Source organism: Athene cunicularia, assembly GCF_003259725.1.
Source record: "Athene cunicularia isolate RWA chromosome 5 unlocalized genomic scaffold, athCun1 chr5_part2, whole genome shotgun sequence".
Lineage (NCBI taxonomy): Eukaryota > Metazoa > Chordata > Aves > Strigiformes > Strigidae > Athene > Athene cunicularia.
In genome coordinates, this window is record NW_020799102.1 from 2,571,858 (window position 1) to 2,585,525 (window position 13,668).

The following is a 13,668-nucleotide window of genomic DNA, read 5'->3' on the forward strand; positions in this document are numbered from 1 at the left end:
AGCCCTCTGCTGGAATGTGCCTTAAAGGCATAATCGAGCTCATAAAAATTAAGTGGTGTGCAATCGTTAAAACAAAACAAAACAAAAAGACCCTAACTAAATTTTGTTCAATAAATTCTCTAGAATCAATCCAGTTATGTTTTTATTACTGTCAGAGCTCACAGCATAGTTTCCCTTTCTGTGTTTCACAAGGCTGCAGGGGCTTTTGTTAGTTTGTTGTTGGTTTTTTTTGGTTTTTTTTTTCCTCACACCACTACACATGATGACATTTTGGCTTTGTATAATGAAGTGTTAAAGCCAAAAGTACTTTTTTTTTTTTTTTTTAATAAAAACAACAAACTTTTGAAAATCTTTCCAATAAAATCTAAAGTCTTACCTGTTCAAAACTGGAATAGATTGATGCATGTGGAGGGATCCAGGATGCATTACACTGCTGACAATAGGATCCTGTGAATGCCAGGTAGTTACACAGCACTAGGAATGTAATTGTACACAATTTCTGCCTTTCTGATAAGTTCACCCAACAGTGCTAAAGATGTTTTCTTGCTTATTTTTGATGGTAATGGTAACAAAATGGGAGAACTTGTGGCATCCTCTCTGCATAGATTCTTACCACACCCTCTTGCTGCCGTAACCGTGATGGTTCAGCATCTGTTGCACATTTCAGACCTTCTCTGTCTTGTAGGAGAGTTGTGAGTCTTATTGCTTCAAAGTACTCCAAATGTCAGCACATTCCAAGTATGTCACGTCTCCTGTCTGCTGCCCTGTCCCTCTAACCCAGGGATGTTACATTTTTTCTAAATATGACAGAAATCACTTAAAGGATGTTATTCTCAGACAGGTTTGTCAGTTGGCTTCTTCTTAGCAGAAGCCATTTGAGTCTCCTTCACAGTAAAATAAAATGTTTTCAGTTGGTTCCGGATTTTTTGCATTTGGAAACTTTTCTATATGTATGCTGCTTTCAACTTGCCATAAGCCTTTGTGGTCAGCCTGGGGTTTATATACTTGTGATTAGTCTTTCTAAGGTTGTGAAAGGCCATCACTTGGGAGCTAGAAATGGACATGATGCAAGGAGCTGGACACAAAAATTGCCATAATGGAATAGGTCAAATATCCATTCACCAACTGTAGTTTCTATTCCCGCCTCTGTGAGTGGCTGTTTCTGAAGATTTTAAGCAGTCTGGATTCATCTTATTGGTTTTGCCTATCATATTCACGTACCATTTGGTGAGTGAAGAATTTGGTATTAGTCCCTGGTTTTGTTTGTTCTTGATTCTCAGCACAGTGCTTAGTTATCAGTGAATTCTCTGTAGTGAAAATGCTGATAATATTTGATTGTGTCCTTAGAGTTGCTTCTATACAATCCTTTTTAAAAAATGAAAATCTCTCTCATATGCTTCCTCAATGATATCCTGCTACAGTGAGTTCCAAAGGTTAATTATATGTTTTGCTCAAAACTACTTCTCTAATAGGGTCCTCGGGATGAAGGTTGTTGACCCTTTTAAGCCAGTGAACTAAAGCAAACAGCAAAACAAACCACTGAGGCTGTTATCCTCTGGGTGGCTATTTGTCTTTCTCAGTTCTTTTTCATCAGGGCAGCCTTACTGAAGAGACAAGTAATCAAGCTTCCTCTCAAGAAGGTGACCAGGCAGTCTTTGCTGGCATCATGGAAATAGAGATTAAGGCAGCGGTTTCCTTGTTGTTTTTCCTGAGTGTCGGGTTTTTGGCTCTGAGAAGAGGTGGTGCTGAGAGATCACCTTTCCTCACTGCTAGGGACCTCTCTGGTATCCCATGGAGGGGCCTGTGCAGCCCTGCTCAGAGTGGGCTCAGCTGCCCTGGGTGTTTCCTCTGTTGCCTTCTGAGGTTTGGGAGTAGCCAGGAGGCAGACCTCAGTTTTCTGTTGCCAGTTATGTCCACAAATGCCTTCCCGCTTTGCTGTGTTTTAAATGCTTCTAAATGCGAATGTAAGTAGAAATTATTTTGGAATCTTGGAACAGAATGCCATGAACAAGAGTTCCTTGAAGGGATAAAAAGCATATAATTTAATCTGTGTTTATAGCGTTTAATCTTAAAAACCTGCAATTTTATGTACTTTATGTATCTGTTTCCCTTGAGGAAAGCAGATAAAGGCAGCCAGTGCTTCAGCAGCTCACGCCAGTTAAAATGAACCTGAAATGGAGCATGTGGCTGTAAATAAAATAAAAGTGGCCAGGACCCACTCTTGTTAGCTAAGATGTGCCAGTGGCACTATATTTTAAGGGCGCCTTGCTGGAGCTCGGCTCAGCAAGGGTTTCCAGTCTCTCTGGTGACATTACCTGGATGTTAGGAGGGCTCAGACTTTGTGGGCAGGTGGTGCATGCAAGAATGTGATTTTTCAGCACTTGCACTGTTCTGTGGTTATAGGAGGAAGAGAGAAAGGTTTCTGGAATAGCTCTCCTGAACACATGGCCAGCCACAGCCAGGCCCTGTGTCGCTAACATGATGTAAAAGATCACTCAAGAGATTAACTGATGTTTGTCACACTGAAGAGACCAGCTTCATATTTCTCATTGAAATAGTTCTCTGAAGCATTGTTGTGAGTGAAGGCTGATGAGGACAGGTTCCAGGCTCATGCATCTCCCATTAAAGATACCCCACTGTCCACCCAGGTAAAGAACAACTGGTGGTTCTGAATTACCACATAAGATTTATAAGGAGAGATGATATCTCTTAAGTAACTGGCTCCCAGACCATTTAGGGCACTACAGACTTTAATCAGTGGCTTGAAATGTATTTATAAGCAAATAGAGCCAGGAGTGTTTTGTGCTATTAGGCCCGTTCAGCAAATCACTTAAGCATTACTTAACACATGCTAAGTCCACTGCACCCAAGGCAAACTCTGGTTATGATAAACTCCTTGTCCATAACATGTCCCCCTCTGGATAATGTAGCACCACTTTATTGCTAAGGGTGATTCTGCATCTGTCTGTCTCAACAAGAAAAAACCTGGTAGTAGAGCCATTGTGCTGTTCCTGTATTGTTTGTGTGATTGGTTTGCTAAGTGTATAAATCTTAAATGATAGAATTTTGTAATATACAGTATAACAATTGGCAAGTGGTGTACATTTATTTTCACAAGTGAGGGAGTGACCCATAACTCACATCCATCACAGTATATGAAAGCACAGCTCACTGTAGTATAGCAAGCAAGGGAATCATTCATACACAGGACGTTATTCACTTCAACCTTTCCCCTTTCCTGAACGCAGTCAGGATCTATATGTCTATTGCTGCATGTTCTGTGTGCTGGCATAGATGTATGATGGCATCAGAAAAACTGGAAGGGGAAGAAATGAGATAGGAACAGAAAGGGGTGTGGGTAAACGTTGTCTAAGCTGATAGAAATTTAAGTGGTCAGGGTTGTCAAGGAGAAGGAAAACTGCAGGGCTGGAGAGTGACTGAGATTAGAACTGACTTTTGGTGAAATGGGAGTTGAGATAATATCTTTCAGTTCAGAAAACATGGGTGATGGCACAGGGTAAGCATGGGAGAACTGGAAATTAAAACAGTAAATAAAATGGAAATCTGTTTGATGTAGGGAGCAATAAAGTATGTTTCATCCTTTTAATTCTGCTCTGATTCCTCTGACATTATTCCCAAATTTAATGCTGTACTTTTTAATGGGACCTCCATCCTGTAGCAATCTCTGTGAAAAATCTCCTTCACAAAATGGCCAGAGCAGATGAGGAGAAGCATTAGTTTTTGGAACTTGGTGCTTGGTAGCTAGCTGCTTTCATCAGGCTTGCAGGGTCCTTGTGTATTCTGCAGAAAGTCTCTATCTTTTCCTCTGCACTGTGTGGATAGTAAAATTAGCTTTAATAAGTTGTACACGGAACTACCAAGCTACCTAGAGGGATTGTGATGGGCACTTCTTTGCTAGAAACTGCACACAGCAAGATGAACCCTGTCCCAAATTTCTGAACAAGCAGGAGACGCAAAGGAGGAGGTCTGGTTATTTCCCATGTGGAATGATTTCACAGATTTGCCAAGGGACATACCAGAATCATGTGTTAGAAGGAAAAAATGAGTCTGGATCTCCCAAACCCCAATTTAGCAGCATAACTGTAAGATACACTTCCTTTGTACTTGCATCCTTTCGTAGCAAGGTTGATACTCCATGGGTTATACTTGGATAGATGGTTTGGGAGATCCCCTGGGAGATGGAGGAGGAGCCCACAAGGATAGGCAGCCCCAATAGGAAAGAAAAACTCTCTTGGTAAACAAGTTGAGAGCTGCTGGCTTGCTTTTAAGAGTGTAACCAGGTTGCGAATTCTGACGGAGTTTAGTAGTAGGTTTTACTCTCCACTCGGGCCCTGGCCTGTGGCACACATCACAGGTAATAACCCAGCACAGCTCAGGCATGAGGGATCTCATGTATACCACATGGTAGGAGGAGGTAGCGCCCAGGCATTTCTGACCTTGATGCTGAGGCAATCTCTTTTCCTCAGGACCAACTTCCTTTGCAGTGAGCATAACCCTTTTGTCATCTGCATCGTGCTCCCCTTTGTCATTGCACTGCTGGACTCACATCCTTGAACTTAGAGCATAAAAAACCCTTCTGGTTTTTTAACTGATGGTTTGTTTGTTTTTCCTCTTTGGTCGATGCTGGGATCAGTGATGTCAACTTGTTCTATTTGCTTTGACAGGAAAATGTTTTCAGAGTTCATTAGGATGGCATCAATTCTAACATTTGGCACACAAACATTTGATGACCTTCATGTGTGGGAAGAAATATGTAGGCAAAACTTCCATTAGTTTGAAAAAACGCTTCCACTCAGCACTGTTCCAATTCCTGAACCGCAGCTTCAACCAGAAGTTTTGAGCAGTCCCTGTTCATGATCTGCCAGTGGGCTCCAGATATGGATCTGCGACTGAAACTATTGGGAGGTACTGCATACTAAGGCTGGACTAAGGTTACAGTTAGATCCAGGTCTCCACTTAACCTGTAAGGAAGGAGCTGCCAGCAGCTGGGCTTCTCTTGAACACTGATAGTGCAACTACTTGGTCCCGGTCAGCTGAGCTGCTAGCCAGTCCAGTGTAAACGCAATGGCACCTGCATCCTATGCCTCCAAGTGCAGAATATTCCTAATGCTTTCCTGGTAGTTCCCCTCGGTGAGATGATTTCTTTTGTCAACTTTGTGCTCATTTTCATCAATTATAGGGCTCATTAAAAGAGCTGGACTGGCTGGCATTGCTAGCAGCTGAACCTCTGGGCTTTTCCACAGGAAAGGAACAGCGGGTATTGGCTTGTCCCTCTTCGGGGCATCTGCCCTATGATAACAGAGTCAGTGTCTCTCCAAGTGGGAAGGAAGGTGAAATGTTTATGGCTTCCCATGGCCTCTAACTGTGAGAGGCCAGGATTAGCAAGAACTTCTGCAGTGAAGAAACCCACCAAATTATTCTCACACTGACCACTGTGTGAGTTGCTGACAGACTCTAGTTGCTGCTAGCCCGTAGGATTATCAAGGACAAGGCAAAAATAAGAGGCCATCTATTTGCCACCCTTTGTCCTTTGAGCCTTCCCGCTCCCTTTGGCTTAGAGTTGTGCAAGTACTGCCAAACCAGACTGTTTTTCCTAGTGCCTGACTCCAAACCTTCCCTCTGACCTATCTTAGCTCTTATTTACTCTTTTTAGGATTCACCATGTTTTTATGTTTTTCTCTCATATCCTGTAATCAAGTGAAAGGTGTCTCTGTGGATAGAGGGGATTTGTACTCAGCCTTTGTTTGATGTTTGCTCTTTCCTAACGGTGCTGCCTGCTGTAAGAAAAGCCAAATGCTGCCCATATGTTGCCGTGCTCTTTTAAATTATGGAGGGTGAATGTTTATGGCTGCTCTCGCTGTTGCTTTCTCCATACTTTTCTAAATGATATGTTTTCACAAGCAATTACTGAGATAGGGAGTCAGGACTGGTTTTTGAGGTATGCCACTTAGTGGCCTACACATAAAAATGGGAGACAGGAGGAGGAGGAGGATGGCAGAGACTTAATACCATGCCTTGCTTAAGAGAATGTCCTTCAAGTGAGCAGAATTCTGCACCTTGTAAAAGTATGACTTTAATTTTGCCTTTCAAATATGAACTAAGCAGGGCTGTCAACACATACTGTGTTCTTCCTTGTCAAACCATTTCACTTACCCTGTCAGCTGTAAACAGCTTAAGAGGCATGTCATTCCGGCATTATTATAGCACTTTTAGATTTGTTTTTAGATTGGCTCTGTGTCTGTTCCTGCAAAAGGTGTAGATACAGAGATGACATGGGTTATTTATTGTGTTACTGCAAAATGCTACTTGCTGTTTTGCGGTAAGCACAGAGTAACTCCATTTCAAATAATGGGTACTGCAGAGTAATAATCCTGTAGTACCATGGTAATACCATTGCCATACTTTGTCAAATCAGTTGTGTCAGCAGCGCAGCGTACTTCACTGCTGGTATATATGGCCTTGCACTTCATGTGAAGTTTTCTTTCCTGGGAGATCTGGGAAGCAGAATTAGGACGTCTGGAGAAAGAACTCTGATCAACAGACTCTGTACTTTTGGTTTTTCAAAAAGTTGCTTTACATATTCAAATAAACAGTGTTTAAGCTGTCGATGACAGCTTAACTACTTCATCCCAGAACGTTTTGACAAGTGATTTTCAACGTTTTGGTTTCCCAGGATTTTGACAACCCCCAAAAAACACGAACTGATTTTATATGTCACACGTTTAATTTATTTGAGATGCATGTATTATGTTGCAAAAGCAATAAGGAGAGAGTTAAAGGACAGGGTGATACACTCCATATTTATGATCATCAGCTTCTTCACTGTGTCGTTACAAGAGAAAAAATGTTCAGCGATATGGAGTATGCAAAGCAGTCAAACTTTTGTTGCCAACCAGTCTGGATTGTGATTTATAGAAATTGTTGGTGCGATTTCTCTATGACTGCACTGAAATCCACAAAAATGAACCCATTCTCACCGCAGGGAGCCTCAGCTGCCTCCCTTGTACTCGGTTTCTGCCTGTGTGTGTTGTCCCCACGTTGCTGGCTGTGGAAGGTGGCGCAAAGGGGGTTTAACGTCACCTGCATTCTGAGCAACAATGAGGGAGAAAGGTTGATGTTTTCTCATTAGAAATGAGTCAGTTTCTGTCTGCATATATTCCATAGAATTGTCATCAGAAATAACACAAATATGTGAACTGATCTTCACTTTAATCCTAAGCTGAAATGGAGCCTGAATGTTTTAGAGAAAATTCGTTTTAGCTCTGTTTTGGGACTTTTCTCAGGTGTTCTCCAATTTTGAATTGCATCTTTTTCTCTGCCTGCATTAAAGCTGAATAAAGATGGGATGCACCCTGTACCTTCCTGGGCCCTTGAGCAAGATGTGGGGAAAAATACAGGGAGAGAATTGTTTTTGTAAAGCTCCTAGACTACGTTCGATATTGGGAAATATGAATAATTTAACTCAAAAAAAGTTCATATTTCAACATCATACTTTGAAACTGGATATTTACGAGTGTTTATTTGTTGGTACTTATGAGTGCTTGATATGCTGACATATTAGAATAATTGAAAAATCCTTGTTTATCCTTTTCAAAACTCAGGGTATCACTATCTTTTTTCTACACCAGAATGACACATTATTGTGTAACAGAGTTATTTCTATCAGTACTAAGCAGCACATACCCTTAAAATTTTTTTAAATTTTAAATAGGAGGAGCTATTTTAACTAATTATTGACGTCAAGTCAAAACAGGGCAGTATAAATTATTATTTTATAATAATGCTCTATATGCACAAAGGAAACTCCATGCATTCTAAATAGAATTTGAAACTTTAACTTTCCTGAAGCTGATTTTTTTCCCCTAAACAAGCACTGTTTGGAGTTTTATCACAAAAAATCTCTTACAGGTTTGATCTAATTGTAAATTTGTGCTTTTTAATTATCAAAATTTCCCATAAATGGACAAATCTAATTTCAGTTAACCAAAGTGCTAATGATGGAGATCATAGGTGGCTTTTCAGACATCCTAGGGCCAAGATACTGAGGCTGTTTAAGACAAACATCCAGATATTTGAAGATAAAGCTCAGATAAATAACCTTCCCCAGAGACCCTGTGGGCAGGGCAGAGGACAGGTGTGATTTGCTTACCCTAGGGTTAGTTGCTGCAACTTTGATCTGATACCTGATAAGTAGTATCTTTCTGATATTTTGAGAGTTTTAGCAGATACTACAACGGCTCTAAATTGCCTTGACAGGCTACAGTGCTGTCTGCAGGCTGGTACTTTTGGTGGAAGAAGTGTAGGGTTAGGAGGGGAGGCAGTGCAGCAGTTTCAGGGATACCGGAGCTTGATGGAGAGGGCAAAGGGAGAAGGGACCAGTCAGTGACCTCCGTTCATTCTTTAAGAAGTTGTCTTTTCTGTCAGCTATCAGAAATTAATCCTTTCGTTAGCAGAGAGAATCAGAGAATTGTTGAGGAGCACAATGAAGCTAAGTGAATACCGCAGGATGTTGGTCAGGTAAGAGGCTGTCACGGCATCTGTTAGTGTGCATATTGCCGACGGCCTGCTCTGATAAGTGCTACCTTAATCGTAGTGTGGGGCTGCCGGAGTAAACACTCCCCACCAGTCCCCACCACTGCAATGTCGCACGACCAGCAGACGAGTCAGCCCTGCTATGTCTGCCAGGAATACAGGTGTCCATGGTAGCTTGCTGGCAAGACAAGAGCAGGCACATTTTGTTTCTCCTAATGAGAGAGGAAAATGGGAGGAGACATGACAACTCTTGACAGTGAGAGGGAGATAGAGTTGCCTGTGTCGGGAAAAATACCAGCCACTTTTGCAAGAATGAGTGGTTAGAAAAAGAAAAAAAAATAAGCATTTTCAATATATTACAAACAAAATTATCTGCCAAAAGGGGAAGATAATTATCTTAATATGATTTTTGACCAAGATAAATTTATCTTATTTTATAAACTGGGTAACAATTTGAATCTTATGCAAAACCTAGAAATAAATCTAAAAAATATGATAATGTAATAAAATTGAAATTATTAGCAGTCCAAGTGCCATACTTGAGGCAGTAAAACCTTTTAAGTTCCAATGGAAAATAGGCTAGTAAAACTGGAGTAAGTTACTCTACTTTAATCACTTGATAAATAGCTACAATGTTTGGAAGAATTGATAGTGTCATTACAGCAACATCCCTTTTTATAAACAGCCTGGTGCTGATTTGATTCTAATTGCTGCCAGAGGAACAGTATCAAAGTGGTGTTGCTCTGGCAGCGTAACCTGCGGGGTGAGCGGGAGGGGGATTAGCCGCCTGAACTGAGGAAAGCACAGGTTTTTCAAAGTCATGGATCCTAATTCTGGGAGTGGTGGAGGAGGCTGAGGAAATTCAGTCGTGGAAGAAACTACAGGGAAAACTCAAGGAAGAGAAACCACAAACTAGCTGAAACAGGCTCCTCTGAGCACACAGAATAGTGGAAAAGCTGTAAGAGAAGTCAAGAGGTTGGAGCATGAACATTTTTGCTTTCTCACCAGAAAGAATTCTTCACTGAGCTGGTATGGCCCCATCACCAAACCGCAGCTCCAACCTCCCGGCTCTCAGTTTTGTTTTACCATGGATGTGATGGCATCATTTGCAGCCCCCTTTTCATGAATGGCTTTCCAATATGGATATCTTACTTTTTCGCAAGTCTAGTATCAGACAACAAAGGCTTAATTTTTAAGACATTATTAATTATAGCTTCTCTATGTACTTGTGGGCACCGTGTCCACCTTCTGGTGCCCATTAATGCACCTAAAAATGAAGACTACTTTTGCAAATTTGATCCTTAGTAATGCTGTGCTTCAGTTCTTAACCTGAAAATCCTGGATTTGACCCTTGTTGGGATTGAGAAGGTATCATCATTATACTGATGACTGTTACAACATTTGAGTGAATACATTTACATTTATCTAGGGAAAAAATCTCTAGAACACATGCTTCTAGGCAGGGTCTTCTTCCAAAAACTACTAAGAAATTGTCTTATTTTGTGAATGGTATGAAGAAAAGCAGGGTTTATAAGGAGAGAAGAGGAGCATGTTTAATAGTTCCATCATGTTAACAACAAACCCAAGAATAAACAGAAATGTGAAGGGATGAGGTACTTATCTTTTTACACAAATCATGTGATAAGCTTCTCCCATGAAGATTGTGGGCTAAGTGAAATATGTAAAATAGCTTGTTGAAGAAAAAATTGGTTCAAGTGGGACTGAATGGTTCAAGAGCTTAGTGATGGGATAATAGCTTTTCTCCATTTAAGTGGTAGACCAGTTCAAATCAATTCCAAGTCTCTAGAGACTGAAAGGTGTTGCTATCCTGTGACTCCTTCGTAGTTATTCGAAATGATTTTTTGGTCTCAATCTCATCCTTAGTTGCCAGAAAATTATCCTCAACCCAATCAGCACTGAATTACTTTGAACTATTGTCTCCTCCCCTAAAGATGCACAACCTTCAAGGCTGTGTGTATGAATGGCAGTTGTTTTATTTAGTGTTATATTGCTGGTCAAAAATACTTTGTTTTCTGTGGAATGGACAGATTTCACAAAGGAAGAGAGAATTTGGAATATGAAACAACGTAAAATTGTTCCTTAAAAAAAGGAGATGACTGTATGACTGTTCTTTTAATGCAGATTTCTTGGTAGAACAGGGCTACTTTTGGACACCTTCAGCTACCCCTCACTTGCACCCAGAGCTGCACCTCTTCTGCAGTGTGTGAGCATGCATGTCTGCCTGCCTGCAGGCTCTGCCGGGAGTTCCCTCTACATAAATGTAAACCATGAAGCAGGGCCACAATTTAGGAAACAGCTATTGGCCATAAGTAACAACTGGAAAATTCAAATTGGTGGCTTGCCCTCCAGGTTTGTTTTGAAGCATTTATTTAATGTGTGAAGCTGGACCAGGGAAGTGATGCTAGGGACATGACAACTTACAGCAACTCAGAATCTTACTTATCAATTTTATTCTGAAAGATTATAACAAGTAAAATAGCAGGCATTGATTATTCTGCCAAATGTAAAGATTAAGCAAACAGTATGAAGCAATGCTTACCAAGCTGAGGAGGGTTTGGATGTTTTAGTGGCTATAACAGTAAGTCTAGAGCTAGTGAACCACAGCAGAGTTCGTAGTGTTTGGTGTACCAAGGAAAAAAGAAACATGGGGTTATTAGTGAAAAATCCCAGCCGTTTCTGCTTGGAAAAAACCAAATAGGATAGTATGACAATGTAAAGGTGTCGGAGAATTGAAATCACATGGCTATAGTCACATTTCTCTATAGAACTGATGCAATATGGATTCAGTTGCAGTCGCCTTGCAGGAGAGATTTTATTTTTGCCTTAGCGCAGACAGCTCCAGGTTTAAGAACGCTTATTGGGGGGAAGGCTAAAAGGGTTAAGGAAATAAGGCACAATAGAAGTGACCTGTGGGAACTTTCATTATTATATGGAGCCTTGATGAGTGAAATGAGAGGAATTGCTCTCCATCATGAAAGGCTGAAATGTCGAGGGAGCAATCGCAAATTAATCTATTAAGAGTAAGTAGGAGGTTGAACAGTGTGACTCGAAAGGATAGAAATATATGGAATAAACTGCAGTGTAAAGTCACAATGATTTCTAAACACAACCTTAAAGACATCCACCTATGATTTTTACAATGAAACAGGGATTTTTATATATGTGTGTATATACGCAAGACAAACTTTAAGTGGAGAAAATGTGTGTCTTTCTATACAGCTACTCCCAGTATTTGTAATGACTGGGCCTGAATGAAACGTTCTGTTCTGATTTGTGTGACTTTAACCAGAACAATGTGCCAAGAATTTTTCTTTTAAAAAAGACACACCGATAAAATGCCTCATTGGCAGTTTTCTCTTTGGTGATTTTCCTGTTTTGCTGTGACATTTTTAACTTGAATTTAGTGTTTGTAAAAGGTGCTATTTGATAGTGTTGTGTAACTGAAATCCTCTTTTTATTGACAGATTATGTACACTGAAGGCTGGGGAAATTTCTCTATGTCAGACTGGTGAGGGACACCCCCACAGCCTGAAGGAACAAACTTCCAGGAGGAAAAATGGTAAGTCCACATCAGTTAAATGTCTCTTGCATGCTTATTTTTGAAGAGCTCACATCTGAAGGATTTGAAGAGAGGCATGAAAAGTTACCCAACTGACAGGACTGCATGGGTTATTTTTTGTGTTCCCCAGCAGTGGTTGCAGCTTTCTGTCCACTAGTGGCTGGAGTGAGATGTGACACAGATTACCAGGTACATTGTGGTGGAGCTGATCCTGTAGGATGTAGCTACCCCTCACTGTGGTACTTGGGAAGAGAGTGTCGGCTCAGTGCCCGTCCCTGACGCCAGTCTTTAGGCCTCAATGTTAATCATTTCATGAAGCTCACGTAGTTTCAGACTTTTACCTTTGCCAGCTTATTATAGTCTAGGAAGATGAGATGTGACTATGCTGAGATACAACCCCCAGTGATGGCACTTTATAATACTGTATAACTGGAGGATTGCTATTGTAGGCAGAGAAAAAGGCAATAAAGCAGCATTGATATCCTGCCTGCCCTCTTATAGGAGTTATTGAATCAAACCTACCAGAACTGCCAGACAAACAATTTGCAGCTGCAGTCTGAAGCCTGACAATGACACAGAATCAAAAAGAAATAGTTGGAGTGCATGGGCTTGTGAACTCCTCTGCGACCCACCACAGCAGGCTCCCTAGGATTGTTCTCCTCTTTCTGGTCCTTCCTCTGCACAATTCCTTCTCTTTACCTCCCTTTTCCTCTCTCTCCCATGTCTTGCCATTTTCAGCTCCTCACACCTTTCCCCCTCCCTTTTCTTTCTCTCTCTCATTGCCTCACTATTTCTTTCTGTTGCCTGCAATATACCTCTTGCCTCTTGTTTGTTTTCCTTTTGTGAGTTCTAGTGACCTCCCCTCTTTCTCATTGTTTCTGTTTCCTTAATTCTTTTCCTTATTTTTGATTAATTTAATTTCCCTTCACCATTCCGTATATTCTCTACTATTCCCCTTTTCCCTGCTGTGCCTTTTTTTTCCATTTAATTTCCCTTTCTATTTTATTGCTCATTGTTTCTCCTTTTTCTGCCAGTTCTTCTACCTTCATTTTTCTTGAGCCATTTTTCAACCAGTATCTGAGCTCTGGGTTGCTCTTACTCCTCAAATGTGAGGATTTAAACCTCTCCTGTGCACTAGGATTTCCAGAGTGCCAATCCAGCTCAACTAAGGGGAACTGATGTGGTTTGGCTCTAATGTCTATGAAGAGAGAGATACTGCAAAAGCCAGCGTAACAGTAGCACTTGCAAATACTCTGGCTCATGAGCCAGGCCTACAATCATAGCTGGATTCAAAGCTTATCAAATTAATGGGATCTGGATCAGACCTGCAAGTACCATCTTCTTATCATACTACTGTCCTTTATTTCAGTAGAACTCTCAATGCTCTCAGTTTCTTACATTACACAGTTTTGCTTTGGCTCAGCCATTCTGTTTGGGTTTTTTTAATAATTAATATTCTAAAGCACATACAATATAAGTAGGGTTCAATGAAAAGGGTCCATACTGTGAAATATGTTCAGGCTCATATATATATA

The 13,668-nt window shown here is 40.8% G+C and overlaps 1 protein-coding gene across 1 annotated transcript in view; it reads left to right on the forward strand.

Moving 5' to 3' along the window:
* The window catches only part of LMO1 (LIM domain only 1), a 280,622-nt gene that overhangs the window by 95,603 nt on the left and 171,351 nt on the right, over window positions 1-13,668 (forward strand). The window lies entirely within an intron of this gene.